The sequence below is a fragment of the Heloderma suspectum genome, chromosome 7 (assembly GCF_057233095.1).
Source record: "Heloderma suspectum isolate Gila_16-S chromosome 7, 16-S_ref, whole genome shotgun sequence".
Taxonomy (NCBI): Eukaryota; Metazoa; Chordata; class Lepidosauria; order Squamata; family Helodermatidae; genus Heloderma; species Heloderma suspectum.
In genome coordinates, this window is record NC_139464.1 from 6,456,643 (window position 1) to 6,462,642 (window position 6,000).

A 6,000-nucleotide genomic window follows, 5' to 3' on the forward strand; every position below is an offset into this window, starting at 1 on the left:
TGTCGCACATCCCCTCCCCTCCCCTCCCCCTTTCCAACATTCCATTGATTGCTGCAGCCATGGCGTATTTTTGGAGATCTTCTCTCTCTCGCTCTCCACCTAGCAATCATAATGTCAAAATAGTCATTGATTGCTGCGACTGTCAGTTATGGGGGAACACCCCCCCTGCCCTCGTGGACATCATCCCCTCACTTTTATCTCTGCGCTTCAGGGAAACATAACAACAGCAATAAACGTCGCCCAGATGACTTTCTTTCATTATCTCGCCGGCAATAAATGTGAAAACCCCTTAACGAGAGAGACTCCTTTTCAACTGAGCACCCTTCTGCCTACTTGAGAAGTTGCCCCGGGAAGCCTTTCCTCCATATGGTATATGTCTAGGCAATGCATGCTGGGGAATGTTGGAAGGAACAGGGACTTCAGAAGGAAAGCTCTGCTCAGGCTTGGCTTCTGCTCATTTTGGGGTTTTCGCCGAGTTTTGTTATTGCAAGTTTATTACAGAGGAAATGCCAGACAGTGGAGCAGAGACACAGAAAACAGTTGCTCCCTACAATCTTGACCAAGTTGCCCCAAGCATCGGGGTCTCGAGTGGGTGAGGACTGTTTTCCTCCAAGAGGGTTTCCTCAGTTCATAGATAATAATAAAAAATTCTTAACATTTACTTCACCTGCATTACCTAGTTGCAATCCTCACAACAATTTAGGTAAGTCTCTGTTATTATCCCCCATATTTCAGAGAGGGACGTGTGAATCAGCAAAACGTGAGCAGTTCTCCGAATCTCACCTCAAAGCCCGTTCCATATCATGTCTGTATCAGATTGCAAGCTTTGATTTTTTTTTTCTTTTCAAAGGAAAATGTGTGCATATTTTAATGCACATATTTCCAGAAGTATGTGTCAATTATGCACATTTTAAAATACACACATTTGTCTTCCATTGATTAAAGCATGTTGTGTTCATTTCTATAAAGTACAAACTTTTCATGGACATTTAACTCATTTATTTTTTGGTCCAGCAATCACACCGCATGCTCGGAAATGTCTGGATAGATTGTGCTCGAGTCTGCGTTTTGGTCTGGGAGGTGCAAATTGATTACATTCTGGTCAAAACCAAACTGAAATGAATATCATATACATCCTGAACTGCAGATGAGGCTGAGAGAAAGTGGCTTGGCTGAATCCATGTGGATTCAGGGCAGAGGTGAAATTCAAACCAGGGACCTTCCTGATTTGTAGCTCGGCCTTGTAGCTAAACCCATTCTCTTATTAGCCTGGAGCCCCCCAAATGTGGCCACCCCAAGCAATATCCTGGGTTGGGCTGCCCTTGTGTACTCTAACAACCTCTGGGAGCTACCGTATTAGTAGTATGTGCACAGTGGGAAAGTACTGCCTGAATAGATTCTCTGTGGGGAAGAACGCACAAAAGCACATATTCCTTATGCTTCCAGAGCGTAATCCTGTTTCAGGAAAAACAAAAAAAGACCTTAAAGACTAAGAAATTTACTCTGGCATAAGCTTTATAGACCATGGGCTTATTCACACAGGGCCTTTTTATCCCACAATTTTACCAGGGCTTCTGCTTCCGGATTATTTGTGGGATTAAGATCGGCCCTTTACATGTGCTTCCCTCCCACCCCTGCCCCTTTCCCTTTATCTGTGAGTTCTATATGTTTCATTATACAGCCACTAGATGACGCTATGGCATAGTGCCTATTATCGAGTGACTTCCCCTTTTCGTGGAGAAATTCAACATGTTGTATTTTAATTGCTCCTTATCTTTATCTAATCTTTAAAAAATCTTTATCTAATCTTAAAAAAAAAAAAAGGGATAAAGGCCAGAAGACACAGGAGAGGCAATGGAGGTTGGTGACATCATGTAAAGGACCCACAAACAACCTCAATCACAGGATAAAAGCCCCATGTGGAGAAGCCCGATAGTCCACTTCAATTATGTCTGGGAGAGTAGGAGCAGTGGGGTGGAAACAGCCCCCTGCATGAGAAATAAAACAGACAATTTATGTAGATTTATTTCATTTATATCCTGTCCTTCTCCAAAACACTTGAGAATACCACTAGAGACCCCAAGCAGCCCAGTGAGGTAGGTTAGGACAAGAGATGACAATGGAACCAATTACCTAGGGGGGTAGTGGGCTCTCCTACACTGGAAGCATTCAAGACGAGGCTGGACAGCCATCTGCCAGGAATGCTCTGACTTGGATTCCTGCATTGAGCAGGGGTTGGACTCAACGGTCTTGTAGGCCCCTTCCAACCCTACTATTCTATGATTCTGATTCCTGATACCTGATAAGTAAGGATTTGAACTTGGGTTTCCCAACTCTAGCACTTAGACCTTGTTCACAGAAGCAAATCCATTCCACAGTCTCTTATCATATGATGAATCTCAGCTGAATGTGTGAAATGTCTCCATTGAAGAGCATGGTGTACTTGAGTTGAGACTGGAGTGATAAGAAAATTTCATCTGTGATAGTTAATCATTCATGCATGCGAGTCATTGCTTGATTTGCAATGAACAAGTGATGCATCCATGAATAATCCCTACAGATTGGAACAGGCTGAAAAACATTAATTGGCCAAATCTGCCATCTTGATAGGAAACTTTGTCGAATTAGCAGAATTTAATTGGGGAGTAAAATAATTTTTCCCTTTGCCCTGTTAGTTAAGTGAAGCCTGAGAACAATTGGAATATTCTATGAGCATAATAACGTTATTTATATAGAACCCCACTTAACTGGCACTAGGGACAAATTATATAAAGAGGCTATGATAACAGAAATTAAAACCACATTACATACCTCTTTAAAACCGATTTAAAAGGGGAAACGGGAGGGAAGGGGGAAATATAATACAAAAGACTGGATCCTCTCCAAGCACCTGAAGAATATTAAGAAAGCATCAGATGCTTTTTCAAAGTTCCAAAGCAATCAAGTTGTTGAGACAGAAGAGTCAGAGGTGGGGGTGGGGAGCATTTTTGTGCCTCCAGTCTCTTCCCTGGGTGGCATTTTGAGCCCCGGGGAAGTGGTGGGGAAATGCCATTTTGACTTTTTTCCTTCAGGTGCAAAAGTGTTCTGCCAGCTCTGTTGCCCACCAATCTAAGGTGAGCACAAGGGCATAAGAGCAGTGCTGGATCAGATCAAGGGTCCATCTTGTCTAACATTCTGTTCACACAGTGGCCAAACCCACAAGCAGGACATGAGTGCAACAGAACCCTCCCACCCATGTTCCCCAGCAACCGGTGTACATAGGCATGTTGCCTCTGATAGTGGATGAAGCAGATGACCATCAGGACTAGTAGCCATGGATAGCTTTATCCTCCATGAATTTGTCCAATCCCCATTTAAAGCCATCCAAGTTGGATTCCCCAATAATATGTGTTACTTGAGTGCAGACAGTGACCAATGTCAGAAAGAGATCTGAGCATTGTTACCAAGAAGCTGATGGCTTTCACATAGACTTTTGGGGCATTACCCTAGCCTCCCAAAGTATCAATTTTGTTCTGGAAGGCTGCCTGAACAAGAGACCTGGAGGCAGCTACGAACAGAGAGTCCTAGACAGTACAGAGCAACCTTCCCAAACTGGCACTTTCCAGATGTTTTTTAACCTTTTTACTTTCCAGATGTGTTGAGTGCAACTCCCATAATTCCCAGCCACTGGCAGTCCAACACATATGGAGAGCACCAGGTTGGTGAAGGCTGGTATAGGTGGTAATGTGCAAGGCAGGGCACCTAACGATTAAAATTCATTATTTGTGTGTCTTCTAATTTGATTAACGGGATTTATTGTCATGCAAATTACAAAGCACTCCAGATATATTCATGTGCCTTCCTAACTACCAAGTACCTACCTTAGTCAATGAGGGTAACTTAAATTGGTCAATCTAAAGTCTTGGCAGGAAACCTTCAAAAAAGGGAGGAAGCCCTTCCTTCTAACCGTTTTTATTGGATCACGCCTCTTCTCAAAAAAGTTGAACTGGGTTTCATTTGACTGCCCAGTTGATAAGATTTTCAGCTCAAGGCCTAGGCACGGTCACAGGGGTAAGCATTAAGGAAGTGGCATCTCTAAATGGTTTGTTTTTAAAATCGTGTTGAGAATTCCATCTGGTGAAGGCGGGTTCCCTGTGCGGAAGAAGCCACCCATAATCACATTAACAGCTAGGCTGGCCATCCATCCATGGAAGACTTGAGCTGCTAACTTGGTGGGAGCAGACAAAAGAGAGAGGTTGGCCCCAGGGGCGGCTTCCATGAACTTCTGTGGAACCTGGAATCTTGCCAGCCTAGGTTAATGAGTTCTCCACACTGAAGTGTTCCAGAGTTTATTTCCCACCATCTGGAAAATGCCTGCCCCTTCCACCGGGATTTGCAAGGATTCAGCCAAGAGAAGGGATTATTAAAAACTTCAGGACCGACCCCCCCCCCGCCCCACCATCTGCTCAGCTTTGGCCCCCTCCTCACTCATCTCCAGCAGAATGACTCCTCCGCGGTGCCTCGCTGCAATGGCTGGCTATTTGGATCCCATCCGCCGTATGTATTTCAGATGCAAGATGCATTACGACTGCCAGAGGAGTTTTGAAAGCCTCCGACGTGCTGGGGAATGACTGGGGCTGTGATGGGCTGCAAAGAGCCTCAGTAAGAAAACAAAAACAAAACCCTAAGCTGACACCCAATTGATCTAATGTGAAACAAACAAACAAACAAACCAACCAACAACCAGAAATCGAAAGATGTCTGAATGAACACCGTTCTCTTGTGGCTGCAGCCAAGCCAAGGGCATTCTGCCAGTCTCCAGCCACCCTAGACTGTTGGCCAAGTAAACAGGTCTCCTCGTACATTTTTTGTTAATAAAGCATGCGATTCATTGGGAAGTTTTCCCACCCACGCCTTATTAAAATGCTGGGTAAAAGCACCCCTCCCAGTCATTTCAGCAGTGATTGTGCAGAATAGCAGAAGAAAACAAGAAGAGCCGTTCTGGCTCAAACCCAAGTCTATCCAATCCAGCATTCTGATTCCGACAGTGGCCAGCCAAATCTCTCTGGAAGCTCACAAGCAGGGCACGGGAACAGCAGGCATCTCTCACCGCTTGTCCACAGCAGCTGGCACAACGTCAGGGGGCACGCCGCACGCAAACACAGAGGCTCCATTTTGCCACCAGGGCTTCGGAAATGCTTCTCACCCATATATAAACGTAAGGATGGATGTTCCAGGAGAATCATGACGCAAATGCATGCACTAGGACAACCTTCCGCAACCTGGTGTCCTCCAGATGGGTTGGACTGCAGCTCCTAGCAGGCTGGCTGGGGCATGCTGGGAGCTGCAGTCCAGCATCTCTGGAGGGCACCAGTTGGGCACTGAGAGGTGCAACAGCAAGTGGAAACCAGCACTCCTGGGGTTGCAGCAACATGTTTTCAGCCCCCTCTCAAATCCCAGCCAGTTCAGGCCACAGCAAAATCCTGTTTTTGTTTTTCCAGCCACATGTGAGTTTAAATTATAATCCAGCTGGCTAGGGACAAATTGGTTTAGATGGGGAAATTATTTAATTCCATGCTGATTCCACTTTCCTCCATAAGTACAGCACATATGTCCCTCTTCCACTTTATCCTCAGAGTAAACTTTTGAGGTAGGCAAGGCTGAGAGAGGGCTCCCAGCCCAACGTCACCCAGTGGGCTTCATGGCTGGCCAGGCAGTGGCAGCTGGGTCTCCCCAGCCCTAGTCCAACACTCTACAGCCATGCTGTTGGGGGATGATAAAAGTTGTAATCCAACACACCTGAAGGGCACCAGGTTGAGGAAAGCTGCAATAAACCACACTCGCTCTCCTGATAAGAATGACTGGACATCATTCATTGGAGGACAACATGGGCCTAGCTTCCAGGAGGAGATTCCAGGGTCACAATTTGGAACTGTTTTAACACCATGAACTCCTGCATTTAATGCTGAACTGTAAAATATTGGTGTGTGTCTGCGTATCTGTCTCAATCAGCCTTCCCCA